The sequence below is a fragment of the Engystomops pustulosus genome, chromosome 7 (assembly GCF_040894005.1).
Source record: "Engystomops pustulosus chromosome 7, aEngPut4.maternal, whole genome shotgun sequence".
Taxonomy (NCBI): domain Eukaryota; kingdom Metazoa; phylum Chordata; class Amphibia; order Anura; family Leptodactylidae; genus Engystomops; species Engystomops pustulosus.
The window spans coordinates 140,467,914-140,484,287 of NC_092417.1; the positions used below are offsets into that span (position 1 = coordinate 140,467,914).

Below are 16,374 nucleotides of genomic sequence, written 5' to 3' on the forward strand. Positions count from 1 at the left end.
CCCGTTGATATGCCACGTAACTTGTATGCCACACAACAAATATGCGTCTTTCCTAGCTTTAATAAGAGCCGTCTTGAGAGGTCACAGTTAAAGTCCACCATGGAGGGGACAATCACTGCTTGTCCAGTAAAAAGAGGATTAGCAAACAAAGATTTCAGCTTGGACGAAGCAGAAGAAATCGACGAGGGTGGGATTTGAATAGAGATGAGCGAACATGCTCGTCCGAGCTTGATGCTCGGTCGAGCATTAGGGTACTCGAGACGGCTCGTTGCTCGGACGAGTATTTCCCCTGCTCGAGATCGAGCATTTAATTAAAAAAAACACAGTGAAGAACAATAAAGAATAGAATAAAAACAGTGAACACAGGATCATTTAAGATAAAAACACAGTGCAGAACACAGTGCAGAATAGATTACAGATGTTCGGCACATCTGCTTACTTGTCGGGAGATACGCGCGGAACGGCGCGAACAAAATAGCATGTGAAGAACAATATATATGTGTGAAGAACACATTGCAGATGTATTTAAACATCTGCAATGTGTTCTTCACACACATATATATTGTTCTTCACATGCTATTTTGTTCGCGCCGCTCCGCGCGTATCTCCCGACAAGTAAGCAGATGTGCCGAACATCTGTAATCTATTCTGCACTGTGTTCTGCACTGTGTTTTTATCTTAAATGATCCTGTGTTCACTGTTTTTATTCTATTCTTCACTGTTCTTTACATCTGCTAACTTGTCGGGAGATAATATACGCGCGGAACAGTGAAGAATAGATCGCAGATGTTTGCAAATTATCAGAAGACATTATTTTTCAATTAAATAACACATTTTATTCCTGAACCATGGTCCCTTTGAAAAATGCTCGGGTCTCCCATTGACTTCAATGGGGCTCGTTACTCGAAACGAGCACTCGAGCATCTGGAAATGTTCGGCTCGAGTAACGAGCACCCGAGCATTTTAGTGCTCGCTCATCTCTAGATTTGAACCCATGCATGCAGAGCACAATGGATTAGCAGTCCATCGCCTTAACCACTCGGCCACCTCGTCCTGGTGAGCGCCGTGGTTCCCTTTGCCAAACTCCCAAACAAAGTGTGCCTAGTCGGTGCCTGCAGAGTTTTGCTGATCGGTCATGGGCTGAGTGGGTCATACCTCGCCTCCTACAGTAAGTAATGCCTCAAGAAGATGCATGGAAAACCCTTGAAAGGTGGACCTATGCTAAGGGATGCCAAACCATTTCCAGACATCCCTGGCATGTCTTCCATCCATCTATTCTGCCTTATGCATGGAAAGCAGAGCAGGTAACAATTCTTGCTCTGCTAAGAAGCGGCTCAATCACCTATGGAACCGCAAACCTCTAGCTCTCCACGAAGTTCCAGCTGCTATTGTCGTCTGCAAATTTGTCGGTGTGGATGCCTTTTTCAAAAAGTTTTTGCTTTTCTAATTGTCATGACTGAAAGCTTCATCCTTTTACAAGTTGCTGCCAAGTATGGAACAGAACTCCAGTACCGTGTGGGCCCTTAAAGAAAGCAGTGGAAAACGACTGCGGATAAAGGGACACACCTCAGTTGTCTACCTAGTATCTGCTCACCTTCCTTTTTCCAGCCCTGAAAAGAAAAACCATGAAGGTTTGAGCCACCCCATCAGGTCATGAAAGGTTGCAGGAATTGGAAACATCCGATAGCAGTGGCGTTTTTTTTAAGCTGCACAGCTGTGCCAGCTTTGCCCTCACAAGGCGCTGTGGCTTAGTTGGTTAAAGCGCCTGTCTAGTAAACAGGAGATCCTGAGTTCGAATCTCAGCAATGCCTTTCTTTCTTCTCTTTTGAGCTTCTGAAGCAAACCAAAAAAAAGTTATTCGCTCACGTCTGACATCTTACTTGTCTTTCACACAGTCCTAAGGTAGACCAGTCAGGGGATCTAGAATCAGTACCAGCTAAAGGCTGCAAAGGACAAAGAGGCCTTCATCTTCATGAGAAGGCCGAGGATGCCATCAAGCATGAAAAATAAAAAGAGTGGACTTAACCCGTTGATATGCCACGTAACTTGTATGCCACCCAACAAATATGCGTCTTTCCTAGCTTTAATAAGAGCCGTCTTGAGAGGTCACAGTTAAAGTCCACCATGGAGGGGACAATCACTGCTTGTCCAGTAAAAAGAGGATTAGCAAACAAAGATTTCAGCTTGGACGAAGCAGAAGAAATCGACGAGGATGGGATTCGAACCCATGCATGCAGAGCACAATGGATTAGCAGTCCATCGCCTTAACCACTCGGCCACCTCGTCCTGGTGAGCGCCGTGGTTCCCTTTGACAAACTCACAAACAAAGTGTGCCTAGTCGGTGCCTGCAGAGTTTTGCTGATTGGTCATGGGCTGAGTGGGTCATACCTCGCCTCCTACAGTAAGTAATGCCTCAAGAAGATGCATGGAAAACCCTTGAAAGGTGGACCTATGCTAAGGGATGCCAAACCATTTCCAGACATCCCTGGCATGTCTTCCATCCATCTATTCTGCCTTATGCATGGAAAGCAGAGCAGGTAACAATTCTTGCTCTGCTAAGAAGCGGCTCAATCACCTATGGAACCGCAAACCTCTAGCTCTCCACGAAGTTCCAGCTGCTATTGTCGTCTGCAAATTTGTCGGTGTGGATGCCTTTTTCAAAAAGTTTTTGCTTTTCTAATTGTCATGACTGAAAGCTTCATCCTTTTACAAGTTGCTGCCAAGTATGGAACAGAACTCCAGTACCGTGTGGGCCCTTAAAGAAAGCAGTGGAAAACGACTGCGGATAAAGGGACACACCTCAGTTGTCTACCTAGTATCTGCTCACCTTCCTTTTTCCAGCCCTGAAAAGAAAAACCATGAAGGTTTGAGCCACCCCATCAGGTCATGAAAGGTTGCAGGAATTGGAAACATCCGATAGCAGTGGCGTTTCTTTTAAGCTGCACAGCTGTGCCAGCTTTGCCCTCACAAGGCGCTGTGGCTTAGTTGGTTAAAGCGCCTGTCTAGTAAACAGGAGATCCTGAGTTCGAATCTCAGCAGTGCCTTTCTTTCTTCTCTTTTGAGCTTCTGAAGCAAACCAAAAAAAAGTTATTCGCTCACGTCTGACATCTTACTTGTCTTTCACACAGTCCTAAGGTAGACCAGTCAGGGGATCTAGAATCAGTACCAGCTAAAGGCTGCAAAGGACAAAGAGGCCTTCATCTTCATGAGAAGGCCGAGGATGCCATCAAGCATGAAAAATAAAAAGAGTGGACTTAACCCGTTGATATGCCACATAACTTGTATGCCACACAACAAATATGCGTCTTTCCTAGCTTTAATAAGAGCCGTCTTGAGAGGTCACAGTTAAAGTCCACCATGGAGGGGACAATCACTGCTTGTCCAGTAAAAAGAGGATTAGCAAACAAAGATTTCAGCTTGGACGAAGCAGAAGAAATCGACGAGGATGGGATTCGAACCCATGCGTGCAGAGCACAATGGATTAGCAGTCCATCGCCTTAACCACACTGCCACCTCGTCCTGGTGAGCGCCGTGGTTCCCTTTGACAAACTCCCAAACAAAGTGTGCCTAGTCGGTGCCTGCAAAGTTTTACTGATCGGTCATAGGCTGAGTGGGTCATACCTCGCCTCCTACAGTAAGTAATGCCTCAAGAAGATGCATGGAAAACCCTTGAAAGGTGGACCTATGCTAAGGGATGCCAAACCATTTCCAGACATCCCTGGCATGTCTTCCATCCATCTATTCTGCCTTATGCATGGAAAGCAGAGCAGGTAACAATTCTTGCTCTGCTAAGAAGCGGCTCAATCACCTATGGAACCGCAAACCTCTAGCTCTCCACGAAGTTCCAGCTGCTATTGTCGTCTGCAAATTTGTCGGTGTGGATGCCTTTTTCAAAAAGTTTTTGCTTTTCTAATTGTCATGACTGAAAGCTTCATCCTTTTACAAGTTGCTGCCAAGTATGGAACAGAACTCCAGTACCGTGTGGGCCCTTAAAGAAAGCAGTGGAAAACGACTGCGGATAAAGGGACACACCTCAGTTGTCTACCTAGTATCTGCTCACCTTCCTTTTTCCAGCCCTGAAAAGAAAAACCATGAAGGGTTGAGCCACCCCATCAGGTCATGAAAGGTTGCAGGAATTGGAAACATCCGATAGCAGTGGCGTTTTTTTTTAAGCTGCACAGCTGTGCCAGCTTTGCCATCACAAGGCGCTGTGGCTTAGTTGGTTAAAGCGCCTGTCTAGTAAACAGGAGATCCTGAGTTCGAATCTCAGCAGTGGGTTTCTTTCTTCTCTTTTGAGCTTCTGAAGCAAACCAAAAAAAAGTTATTCGCTCACGTCTGACATCTTACTTGTCTTTCACACAGTCCTAAGGTAGACCAGTCAGGGGATCTAGAATCAGTACCAGCTAAAGGCTGCAAAGGACAAAGAGGCCTTCATCTTCATGAGAAGGCCGAGGATGCCATCAAGCATGAAAAATAAAAAGAGTGGACTTAACCCGTTGATATGCCACGTAACTTGTATGCCACACAACAAATATGCATCTTTCCTAGCTTTAATAAGAGCCGTCTTGAGAGGTCACAGTTAAAGTCCACCATGGAGGGGACAATCACTGCTTGTCCAGTAAAAAGAGGATTAGCAAACAAAGATTTCAGCTTGGACGAAGCAGAAGAAATCGACGAGGATGGGATTCGAACCCATGCATGCAGAGCACAATGGATTAGCAGTCCATCGCCTTAACCACTCGGCCACCTCGTCCTGGTGAGTGCCGTGGTTCCCTTTGACAAACTCCCAAACAAAGTGTGCCTAGTCCGTGCTTGCAGAGTTTTGCTGATCGGTCATGGGCTGAGTGGGTCATACCTCGCCTCCTACAGTAAGTAATGCCTCAAGAAGATGCATGGAAAACCCTTGAAAGGTGGACCTATGCTAAGGGATGCCAAACCATTTCCAGACATCCCTGGCATGTCTTCCATCCATCTATTCTGCCTTATGCATGGAAAGCAGAGCAGGTAACAATTCTTGCTCTGCTAAGAAGCGGCTCAATCACCTATGGAACCGCAAACCTCTAGCTCTCCACGAAGTTCCAGCTGCTATTGTCGTCTGCAAATTTGTCGGTGTGGATGCCTTTTTCAAAAAGTTTTTGCTTTTCTAATTGTCATGACTGAAAGCTTCATCCTTTTACAAGTTGCTGCCAAGTATGGAACAGAACTCCAGTACCGTGTGGGCCCTTAAAGAAAGCAGTGGAAAACGACTGCAGATAAAGGGACGCACCTCAGTTGTCTACCTAGTATCTGCTCACCTTCCTTTTTCCAGCCCTGAAAAGAAAAACCATGAAGGTTTGAGCCACCCCATCAGGTCATGAAAGGTTGCAGGAATTGGAAACATCCGATAGCAGTGGCGTTTTTTTTAAGCTGCACAGCTGTGCCCTCACAAGGCGCTGTGGCGTAGTTGGTTAAAGCGCCTGTCTAGTAAACAGGAGATCCTGAGTTCGAATCTCAGCAGTGCCTTTCTTTCTTCTCTTTTGAGCTTCTGAAGCAAACCAAAAAAAAGTTATTCGCTCACGTCTGACATCTTACTTGTCTTTCACACAGTCCTAAGGTAGACCAGTCAGGGGATCTAGAATCAGTACCAGCTAAAGGCTGCAAAGGACAAAGAGGCCTTCATCTTCATGAGAAGGCCGAGGATGCCATCAAGCATGAAAAATAAAAAGAGTGGACTTAACCCGTTGATATGCCACGTAACTTGTATGCCACACAACAAATATGCGTCTTTCCTAGCTTTAATAAGAGCCGTCTTGAGAGGTCACAGTTAAAGTCCACCATGGAGGGGACAATCACTGCTTGTCCAGTAAAAAGAGGATTAGCAAAAAAAAATTTCAGCTTGGACGAAGCAGAAGAAATCGACGAGGATGGGATTCGAAGCGGCTCAATCACCTATGGAACCGCAAACCTCTAGCTCTCCATGAAGTTCCAGCTGCTATTGTCGTCTGCAAATTTGTCGGTGTGGATGCCTTTTTCAAAAAGTTTTTGCTTTTCTAATTGTCATGACTGAAAGCTTCATCCTTTTACAAGTTGCTGCCAAGTATGGAACAGAACTCCAGTACCGTGTGGGCCCTTAAAGAAAGCAGTGGAAAACGACTGCGGATAAAGGGACACACCTCAGTTGTCTACCTAGTATCTGCTCACCTTCCTTTTTCCAGCCCTGAAAAGAAAAACCATGAAGGTTTGAGCCACCCCATCAGGTCATGAAAGGTTGCAGGAATTGGAAACATCCGATAGCAGTGGCGTTTTTTTTAAGCTGCACAGCTGTGCCAGCTTTGCCATCACAAGGCGCTGTGGCTTAGTTGGTTAAAGTGCCTGTCTAGTAAACAGGAGATCCTGAGTTCGAATCTCAGCAGTGGGTTTCTTTCTTCTCTTTTGAGCTTCTGAAGCAAACCAAAAAAAAGTTATTCGCTCACGTCTGACATCTTACTTGTCTTTCACACAGTCCTAAGGTAGACCAGTCAGGGGATCTAGAATCAGTACCAGCTAAAGGCTGCAAAGGACAAAGAGGCCTTCATCTTCATGAGAAGGCCGAGGATGCCATCAAGCATGAAAAATAAAAAGAGTGGACTTAACCCGTTGATATGCCACGTAACTTGTATGCCACACAACAAATATGCGTCTTTCCTAGCTTTAATAAGAGCCGTCTTGAGAGGTCACAGTTAAAGTCCACCATGGAGGGGACAATCACTGCTTGTCCAGTAAAAAGAGGATTAGCAAACAAAGATTTCAGCTTGGACGAAGCAGAAGAAATCGACGAGGATGGGATTCAAACCCATGCATGCAGAGCACAATGGATTAGCAGTCCATCGCCTTAACCACTCGGCCACCTCGTCCTGGTGAGCGCCGTGGTTCCCTTTGACAAACTCTCAAACAAAGTGTGCCTAGTCGGTGCCTGCAGAGTTTTGCTGATCGGTCATGGGCTGAGTGGGTCATACCTCGCCTCCTACAGTAAGTAATGCCTCAAGAAGATGCATGGAAAACCCTTGAAAGGTGGACCTATGCTAAGGGATGCCAAACCATTTCCAGACATCCCTGGCATGTCTTCCATCCATCTATTCTGCCTTATGCATGGAAAGCAGAGCAGGTAACAATTCTTGCTCTGCTAAGAAGCGGCTCAATCTAGCTCTCCACGAAGTTCCAGCTGCTATTGTCGTCTGCAAATTTGTCGGTGTGGATGCCTTTTTCAAAAAGTTTTTGCTTTTCTAATTGTCATGACTGAAAGCTTCATCCTTTTACAAGTTGCTGCCAAGTATGGAACAGAACTCCAGTACCGTGTGGGCCCTTAAAGAAAGCAGTGGAAAACGACTGCGGATAAAGGGACACACCTCAGTTGTCTACCTAGTATCTGCTCACCTTCCTTTTTCCAGCCCTGAAAAGAAAAACCATGAAGGTTTGAGCCACCCCATCAGGTCATGAAAGGTTGCAGGAATTGGAAACATCCGATAGCAGTGGCGTTTTTTTTAAGCTGCACAGCTGTGCCAGCTTTGCCCTCACAAGGCGCTGTGGCTTAGTTGGTTAAAGCGCCTGTCTAGTAAACAGGAGATCCTGAGTTCGAATCTCAGCAGTGCCTTTCTTTCTTCTCTTTTGAGCTTCTGAAGCAAACCAAAAAAAAGTTATTCGCTCACGTCTGACATCTTACTTGTCTTTCACACAGTCCTAAGGTAGACCAGTCAGGGGATCTAGAATCAGTACCAGCTAAAGGCTGCAAAGGACAAAGAGGCCTTCATCTTCATGAGAAGGCCGAGGATGCCATCAAGCATGAAAAATTAAAAGAGTGGACTTAACCCGTTGATATGCCACGTAACTTGTATGCCACCCAACAAATATGCGTCTTTCCTAGCTTTAATAAGAGCCGTCTTGAGAGGTCACAGTTAAAGTCCACCATGGAGGGGACAATCACTGCTTGTCCAGTAAAAAGAGGATTAGCAAACAAAGATTTCAGCTTGGACGAAGCAGAAGAAATCGACGAGGATGGGATTCAAACCCATGCATGCAGAGCACAATGGATTAGCAGTCCATCGCCTTAACCACTCAGCCACCTCGTCCTGGTGAGCACCGTGGTTCCCTTTGACAAACTCCCAAACAAAGTGTGCCTAGTCGGTGCCTGCAGAGTTTTGCTGATCGGTCATGGGCTGAGTGGGTCATACCTCGCCTCCTACAGTAAGTAATGTCTCAAGAAGATGCATGGAAAACCCTTGAAAGGTGGACCTATGCTAAGGGATGCCAAACCATTTCCAGACATCCCTGGCATGTCTTCCATCCATCTATTCTGCCTTATGCATGGAAAGCAGAGCAGGTAACAATTCTTGCTCTGCTAAGAAGCGGCTCAATCACCTATGGAACCGCAAACCTCTAGCTCTCCACGAAGTTCCAGCTGCTATTGTCGTCTGCAAATTTGTCGGTGTGGATGCCTTTTTCAAAAAGTTTTTGCTTTTCTAATTGTCATGACTGAAAGCTTCATCCTTTTACAAGTTGCTGCCAAGTATGGAACAGAACTCCAGTACCGTGTAGGCCCTTAAAGAAAGCAGTGGAAAACGACTGCGGATAAAGGGACACACCTCAGTTGTCTACCTAGTATCTGCTCACCTTCCTTTTTCCAGCCCTGAAAAGAAAAACCATGAAGGTTTGAGCCACCCCATCAGGTCATGAAAGGTTGCAGGAATTGGAAACATCCGATAGCAGTGGCGTTTTTTTTCAGCTGCACAGCTGTGCCAGCTTTGCCATCACAAGGCGCTGTGGCTTAGTTGGTTAAAGCGCCTGTCTAGTAAACAGGAGATCCTGAGTTCGAATCTCAGCAGTGCCTTTCTTTCTTCTCTTTTGAGCTTCTGAAGCAAACCAAAAAAAAGTTATTCGCTCACGTCTGACATCTTACTTGTCTTTCACACAGTCCTAAGGTAGACCAGTCAGGGGATCTAGAATCAGTACCAGCTAAAGGCTGCAAAGGACAAAGAGGCCTTCATCTTCATGAGAAGGCCGAGGATGCCATCAAGCATGAAAAATAAAAAGAGTGGACTTAACCCGTTGATATGCCACGTAACTTGTATGCCACACAACAAATATGCGTCTTTCCTAGCTTTAATAAGAGCCGTCTTGAGAGGTCACAGTTAAAGTCCACCATGGAGGGGACAATCACTGCTTGTCCAGTAAAAAGAGGATTAGCAAACAAAGATTTCAGCTTGGACGAAGCAGAAGAAATCGACGAGGATGGGATTCGAACCCATGCATGCAGAGCACAATGGATTAGCAGTCCATCGCCTTAACCACTCGGCCACCTCGTCCTGGTGAGCGCCGTGGTTCCCTTTGACAAACTCCCAAACAAAGTGTGCCTAGTCGGTGCCTGCAGAGTTTTGCTGATCGGTCATGGGCTGAGTGGGTCATACCTCGCCTCCTACAGTAAGTAATGCCTCAAGAAGATGCATGGAAAACCCTTGAAAGGTGGACCTATGCTAAGGGATGCCAAACCATTTCCAGACATCCCTGGCATGTCTTCCATCCATCTATTCTGCCTTATGCATGGAAAGCAGAGCAGGTAACAATTCTTGCTCTGCTAAGAAGCCGCTCAATCACCTATGGAACCGCAAACCTCTAGCTCTCCACGAAGTTCCAGCTGCTATTGTCGTCTGCAAATTTGTCGGTGTGGATGCCTTTTTCAAAAAGTTTTTGCTTTTCTAATTGTCATGACTGAAAGCTTCATCCTTTTACAAGTTGCTGCCAAGTATGGAACAGAACTCCAGTACCGTGTGGGCCCTTAAAGAAAGCAGTGGAAAACGACTGCGGATAAAGGGACACACCTCAGTTGTCTACCTAGTATCTGCTCACCTTCCTTTTTCCAGCCCTGAAAAGAAAAACCATGAAGGTTTGAGCCACCCCATCAGGTCATGAAAGGTTGCAGGAATTGGAAACATCCGATAGCAGTGGCGTTTTTTTTAAGCTGCACAGCTGTGCCAGCTTTGCCCTCACAAGGCGCTGTGGCTTAGTTGGTTAAAGCGCCTGTCTAGTAAACAGGAGATCCTGAGTTCGAATCTCAGCAGTGCCTTTCTTTCTTCTCTTTTGAGCTTCTGAAGCAAACCAAAAAAAAGTTATTCGCTCACGTCTGACATCTTACTTGTCTTTCACACAGTCCTAAGGTAGACCAGTCAGGGGATCTAGAATCAGTACCAGCTAAAGGCTGCAAAGGACAAAGAGGCCTTCATCTTCATGAGAAGGCCGAGGATGCCATCAAGCATGAAAAATAAAAAGAGTGGACTTAACCCGTTGATATGCCACGTAACTTGTATGCCACCCAACAAATATGCATCTTTCCTAGCTTTAATAAGAGCCGTCTTGAGAGGTCACAGTTAAAGTCCACCATGGAGGGGACAATCACTGCTTGTCCAGTAAAAAGAGGATTAGCAAACAAAGATTTCAGCTTGGACGAAGCAGAAGAAATCGACGAGGATGGGATTCAAACCCATGCATGCAGAGCACAATGGATTAGCAGTCCATCGCCTTAACCACTCGGCCACCTCGTCCTGGTGAGCGCCGTGGTTCCCTTTGACAAACTCCCAAACAAAGTGTGCCTAGTCGGTGCCTGCAGAGTTTTGCTGATCGGTCATGGGCTGAGTGGGTCATACCTCGCCTCCTACAGTAAGTAATGCCTCAAGAAGATGCATGGAAAACCCTTGAAAGGTGGACCTATGCTAAGGGATGCCAAACCATTTCCAGACATCCCTGGCATGTCTTCCATCCATCTATTCTGCCTTATGCATGGAAAGCAGAGCAGGTAACAATTCTTGCTCTGCTAAGAAGCGGCTCAATCACCTATGGAACCGCAAACCTCTAGCTCTCCACGAAGTTCCAGCTGCTATTGTCGTCTGCAAATTTGTCGGTGTGGATGCCTTTTTCAAAAAGTTTTTGCTTTTCTAATTGTCATGACTGAAAGCTTCATCCTTTTACAAGTTGCTGCCAAGTATGGAACAGAACTCCAGTACCGTGTGGGCCCTTAAAGAAAGCAGTGGAAAACGACTGCGGATAAAGGGACGCACCTCAGTTGTCTACCTAGTATCTGCTCACCTTCCTTTTTCCAGCCCTGAAAAGAAAAACCATGAAGGTTTGAGCCACCCCATCAGGTCATGAAAGGTTGCAGGAATTGGAAACATCCGATAGCAGTGGCGTTTTTTTTCAGCTGCACAGCTGTGCCAGCTTTGCCCTCACAAGGCGCTGTGGCTTAGTTGGTTAAAGCGCCTGTCTAGTAAACAGGAGATCCTGAGTTCGAATCTCAGCAGTGCCTTTCTTTCTTCTCTTTTGAGCTTCTGAAGCAAACCAAAAAAAAGTTATTCGCTCACGTCTGACATCTTACTTGTCTTTCACACAGTCCTAAGGTAGACCAGTCAGGGGATCTAGAATCAGTACCAGCTAAAGGCTGCAAAGGACAAAGAGGCCTTCATCTTCATGAGAAGGCCGAGGATGCCATCAAGCATGAAAAATAAAGAGTGGACTTAACCCGTTGATATGCCACGTAACTTGTATGCCACCCAACAAATATGCGTCTTTCCTAGCTTTAATAAGAGCCGTCTTGAGAGGTCACAGTTAAAGTCCACCATGGAGGGGTCAATCACTGCTTGTCCAGTAAAAAGAGGATTAGCAAACAAAGATTTCAGCTTGGACGAAGCAGAAGAAATCGACGAGGATGGGATTCGAACCCATGCATGCAGAGCACAATGGATTAGCAGTCCATCGCCTTAACCACTCGGCCACCTCGTCCTGGTGAGCGCCATGGTTCCCTTTGCCAAACTCCCAAACAAAGTGTGCCTAGTCGGTGCCTGCAGAGTTTTGCTGATCGGTCATGGGCTGAGTGGGTCATACCTCGCCTCCTACAGTAAGTAATGCCTCAAGAAGATGCATGGAAAACCCTTGAAAGGTGGACCTATGCTAAGGGATGCCAAACCATTTCCAGACATCCCTGGCATGTCTTCCATCCATCTATTCTGCCTTATGCATGGAAAGCAGAGCAGGTAACAATTCTTGCTCTGCTAAGAAGCGGCTAAATCACCTATGGAACCGCAAACCTCTAGCTCTCCACGAAGTTCCAGCTGCTATTGTCGTCTGCAAATTTGTCGGTGTGGATGCCTTTTTCAAAAAGTTTTTGCTTTTCTAATTGTCATGACTGAAAGCTTCATCCTTTTACAAGTTGCTGCCAAGTATGGAACAGAACTCCAGTACCGTGTGGGCCCTTAAAGAAAGCAGTGGAAAACGACTGCGGATAAAGGGACACACCTCAGTTGTCTACCTAGTATCTGCTCACCTTCCTTTTTCCAGCCCTGAAAAGAAAAACCATGAAGGTTTGAGCCACCCCATCAGGTCATGAAAGGTTGCAGGAATTGGAAACATCCGATAGCAGTGGCGTTTTTTTTAAGCTGCACAGCTGTGCCAGCTTTGCCCTCACAAGGCGCTGTGGCTTAGTTGGTTAAAGCGCCTGTCTAGTAAACAGGAGATCCTGAGTTCGAATCTCAGCAGTGCCTTTCTTTCTTCTCTTTTGAGCTTCTGAAGCAAACCAAAAAAAAGTTATTCGCTCACGTCTGACATCTTACTTGTCTTTCACACAGTCCTAAGGTAGACCAGTCAGGGGATCTAGAATCAGTACCAGCTAAAGGCTGCAAAGGACAAAGAGGCCTTCATCTTCATGAGAAGGCCGAGGATGCCATCAAGCATGAAAAATAAAAAGAGTGGACTTAACCCGTTGATATGCCACGTAAATTGTATGCCACCCAACAAATATGCGTCTTTCCTAGCTTTAATAAGAGCCGTCTTGAGAGGTCACAGTTAAAGTCCACCATGGAGGGGACAATCACTGCTTGTCCAGTAAAAAGAGGATTAGCAAACAAAGATTTCAGCTTGGACGAAGCAGAAGAAATCGACGAGGATGGGATTCGAACCCATGCATGCAGAGCACAATGGATTAGCAGTCCATCGCCTTAACCACTCGGCCACCTCGTCCTGGTGAGCGCTGTGGTTCCCTTTGACAAACTCACAAACAAAGTGTGCCTAGTCGGTGCCTGCAGAGTTTTGCTGATCGGTCATGGGCTGAGTGGGTCATACCTCGCCTCCTACAGTAAGTAATGCCTCAAGAAGATGCATGGAAAACCCTTGAAAGGTGGACCTATGCTAAGGGATGCCAAACCATTTCCAGACATCCCTGGCATGTCTTCCATCCATCTATTCTGCCTTATGCATGGAAAGCAGAGCAGGTAACAATTCTTGCTCTGCTAAGAAGCGGCTCAATCACCTATGGAACCGCAAACCTCTAGCTCTCCACGAAGTTCCAGCTGCTATTGTCGTCTGCAAATTTGTCGGTGTGGATGCCTTTTTCAAAAAGTTTTTGCTTTTCTAATTGTCATGACTGAAAGCTTCATCCTTTTACAAGTTGCTGCCAAGTATGGAACAGAACTCCAGTACCGTGTGGGCCCTTAAAGAAAGCAGTGGAAAACGACTGCGGATAAAGGGACACGCCTCAGTTGTCTACCTAGTATCTGCTCACCTTCCTTTTTCCAGCCCTGAAAAGAAAAACCATGAAGGTTTGAGCCACCCCATCAGGTCATGAAAGGTTGCAGGAATTGGAAACATCCGATAGCAGTGGCGTTTTTTTTAAGCTGCACAGCTGTGCCAGCTTTGCCCTCACAAGGCGCTGTGGCTTAGTTGGTTAAAGCGCCTGTCTAGTAAACAGGAGATCCTGAGTTCGAATCTCAGCAGTGCCTTTCTTTCTTCTCTTTTGAGCTTCTGAAGCAAACCAAAAAAAAGTTATTCGCTCACGTCTGACATCTTACTTGTCTTTCACACAGTCCTAAGGTAGACCAGTCAGGGGATCTAGAATCAGTACCAGCTAAAGGCTGCAAAGGACAAAGAGGCCTTCATCTTCATGAGAAGGCCGAGGATGCCATCAAGCATGAAAAATAAAAAGAGTGGACTTAACCCGTTGATATGCCACGTAACTTGTATGCCACACAACAAATATGCGTCTTTCCTAGCTTTAATAAGAGCCGTCTTGAGAGGTCACAGTTAAAGTCCACCATGGAGGGGACAATCACTGCTTGTCCAGTAAAAAGAGGATTAGCAAACAAAGATTTCAGCTTGGACGAAGCAGAAGAAATCGACGAGGATGGGATTCGAACCCATGCATGCAGAGCACAATGGATTAGCAGTCCATCGCCTTAACCACTCGGCCACAGAGTCCTGGTGAGCGCCGTGGTTCCCTTTGACAAACTCCCAAACAAAGTGTGCCTAGTCGGTGCCTGCAGAGTTTTGCTGATCGGTCATGGGCTGAGTGGGTCATACCTCGCCTCCTACAGTAAGTAATGCCTCAAGAAGATGCATGGAAAACCCTTGAAAGGTGGACCTATGCTAAGGGATGCCAAACCATTTCCAGACATCCCTGGCATGTCTTCCATCCATCCATTCTGCCTTATGCATGGAAAGCAGAGCAGGTAACAATTCTTGCTCTGCTAAGAAGCGGCTCAATCACCTATGGAACCGCAAACCTCTAGCTCTCCACGAAGTTCCAGCTGCTATTGTCGTCTGCAAATTTGTCGGTGTGGATGCCTTTTTCAAAAAGTTTTTGCTTTTCTAATTGTCATGACTGAAAGCTTCATGCTTTTACAAGTTGCTGCCAAGTATGGAACAGAACTCCAGTACCGTGTGGGCCCTTAAAGAAAGCAGTGGAAAACGACTGCGGGTAAAGGGACACACCTCAGTTGTCTACCTAGTATCTGCTCACCTTCCTTTTTCCAGCCCTGAAAAGAAAAACCATGAAGGTTTGAGCCACCCCATCAGGTCATGAAAGGTTGCAGGAATTGGAAACATCCGATAGCAGTGGCGTTTTTTTTAAGCTGCACAGCTGTGCCAGCTTTGCCCTCACAAGGCGCTGTGGCTTAGTTGGTTAAAGCGCCTGTCTAGTAAACAGGAGATCCTGAGTTCGAATCTCAGCAGTGCCGTTCTTTCTTCTCTTTTGAGCTTCTGAAGCAAACCAAAAAAAAGTTATTCGCTCACGTCTGACATCTTACTTGTCTTTCACACAGTCCTAAGGTAGACCAGTCAGGGGATCTAGAATCAGTACCAGCTAAAGGCTGCAAAGGACAAAGAGGCCTTCATCTTCATGAGAAGGCCGAGGATGCCATCAAGCATGAAAAATAAAAAGAGTGGACTTAACCCGTTGATATGCCACGTAACTTGTATGCCACACAACAAATATGCGTCTTTCCTAGCTTTAATAAGAGCCGTCTTGAGAGGTCACAGTTAAAGTCCACCATGGAGGGGACAATCACTGCTTGTCCAGTAAAAAGAGGATTAGCAAACAAAGATTTCAGCTTGGACGAAGCAGAAGAAATCGACGAGGATGGGATTCGAACCCATGCGTGCAGAGCACAATGGATTAGCAGTCCATCGCCTTAACCACACTGCCACCTCGTCCTGGTGAGCGCCGTGGTTCCCTTTGACAAACTACCAAACAAAGTGTGCCTAGTCGGTGCCTGCAAAGTTTTACTGATCGGTCATGGGCTGAGTGGGTCATACCTCGCCTCCTACAGTAAGTAATGCCTCAAGAAGATGCATGGAAAACCCTTGAAAGGTGGACCTATGCTAAGGGATGCCAAACCATTTCCAGACATCCCTGGCATGTCTTCCATCCATCTATTCTGCCTTATGCATGGAAAGCAGAGCAGGTAACAATTCTTGCTCTGCTAAGAAGCGGCTCAATCACCTATGGAACCGCAAACCTCTAGCTCTCCACGAAGTTCCAGCTGCTATTGTCGTCTGCAAATTTGTCGGTGTGGATGCCTTTTTCAAAAAGTTTTTGCTTTTCTAATTGTCATGACTGAAAGCTTCATCCTTTTACAAGTTGCTGCCAAGTATGGAACAGAACTCCAGTACCGTGTGGGCCCTTAAAGAAAGCAGTGGAAAACGACTGCGGATAAAGGGACACACCTCAGTTGTCTACCTAGTATCTGCTCACCTTCCTTTTTCCAGCCCTGAAAAGAAAAACCATGAAGGGTTGAGCCACCCCATCAGGTCATGAAAGGTTGCAGGAATTGGAAACATCCGATAGCAGTGGCGTTTTTTTTTAAGCTGCACAGCTGTGCCAGCTTTGCCATCACAAGGCGCTGTGGCTTAGTTGGTTAAAGCGCCTGTCTAGTAAACAGGAGATCCTGAGTTCGAATCTCAGCAGTGGGTTTCTTTCTTCTCTTTTGAGCTTCTGAAGCAAACCAAAAAAAAGTTATTCGCTCACGTCTGACATCTTACTTGTCTTTCACACAGTCCTAAGGTAGACCAGTCAGGGGATCTAGAATCAGTACCAGCTAAAGGCTG

At 46.1% G+C, this 16,374-nt stretch overlaps 13 non-coding genes across 13 annotated transcripts; 8 read left to right on the top strand and 5 right to left on the bottom strand.

Moving 5' to 3' along the window:
* Positions 1-2,204: 2,204 nt before the first annotated feature.
* TRNAS-GCU (transfer RNA serine (anticodon GCU)) lies at positions 2,205-2,286 on the bottom strand. Its single transcript has one exon. It is a non-coding gene; the product is annotated as a tRNA-Ser (tRNA).
* A 684-nt stretch (positions 2,287-2,970) lies between these two features.
* On the top strand, positions 2,971-3,044 carry TRNAT-AGU (transfer RNA threonine (anticodon AGU)). The gene has a single exon. It is a non-coding gene; the product is annotated as a tRNA-Thr (tRNA).
* A 1,627-nt stretch (positions 3,045-4,671) lies between these two features.
* TRNAS-GCU (transfer RNA serine (anticodon GCU)) lies at positions 4,672-4,753 on the bottom strand. The gene has a single exon. It is a non-coding gene; the product is annotated as a tRNA-Ser (tRNA).
* Positions 4,754-7,535: 2,782 nt separating this feature from the next.
* TRNAT-AGU (transfer RNA threonine (anticodon AGU)) lies at positions 7,536-7,609 on the top strand. The gene has a single exon. It is a non-coding gene; the product is annotated as a tRNA-Thr (tRNA).
* Positions 7,610-8,768: 1,159 nt separating this feature from the next.
* On the top strand, positions 8,769-8,842 carry TRNAT-AGU (transfer RNA threonine (anticodon AGU)). Its single transcript has one exon. It is a non-coding gene; the product is annotated as a tRNA-Thr (tRNA).
* Positions 8,843-9,235: 393 nt separating this feature from the next.
* Positions 9,236-9,317, bottom strand: TRNAS-GCU (transfer RNA serine (anticodon GCU)). Its single transcript has one exon. It is a non-coding gene; the product is annotated as a tRNA-Ser (tRNA).
* A 684-nt stretch (positions 9,318-10,001) lies between these two features.
* TRNAT-AGU (transfer RNA threonine (anticodon AGU)) lies at positions 10,002-10,075 on the top strand. Its single transcript has one exon. It is a non-coding gene; the product is annotated as a tRNA-Thr (tRNA).
* A 1,159-nt stretch (positions 10,076-11,234) lies between these two features.
* On the top strand, positions 11,235-11,308 carry TRNAT-AGU (transfer RNA threonine (anticodon AGU)). Its single transcript has one exon. It is a non-coding gene; the product is annotated as a tRNA-Thr (tRNA).
* Positions 11,309-11,699: 391 nt separating this feature from the next.
* TRNAS-GCU (transfer RNA serine (anticodon GCU)) lies at positions 11,700-11,781 on the bottom strand. Its single transcript has one exon. It is a non-coding gene; the product is annotated as a tRNA-Ser (tRNA).
* Positions 11,782-12,465: 684 nt separating this feature from the next.
* On the top strand, positions 12,466-12,539 carry TRNAT-AGU (transfer RNA threonine (anticodon AGU)). Its single transcript has one exon. It is a non-coding gene; the product is annotated as a tRNA-Thr (tRNA).
* A 393-nt stretch (positions 12,540-12,932) lies between these two features.
* Positions 12,933-13,014, bottom strand: TRNAS-GCU (transfer RNA serine (anticodon GCU)). The gene has a single exon. It is a non-coding gene; the product is annotated as a tRNA-Ser (tRNA).
* Positions 13,015-13,698: 684 nt separating this feature from the next.
* Positions 13,699-13,772, top strand: TRNAT-AGU (transfer RNA threonine (anticodon AGU)). The gene has a single exon. It is a non-coding gene; the product is annotated as a tRNA-Thr (tRNA).
* A 1,159-nt stretch (positions 13,773-14,931) lies between these two features.
* TRNAT-AGU (transfer RNA threonine (anticodon AGU)) lies at positions 14,932-15,005 on the top strand. The gene has a single exon. It is a non-coding gene; the product is annotated as a tRNA-Thr (tRNA).
* Positions 15,006-16,374: the final 1,369 nt, after the last annotated feature.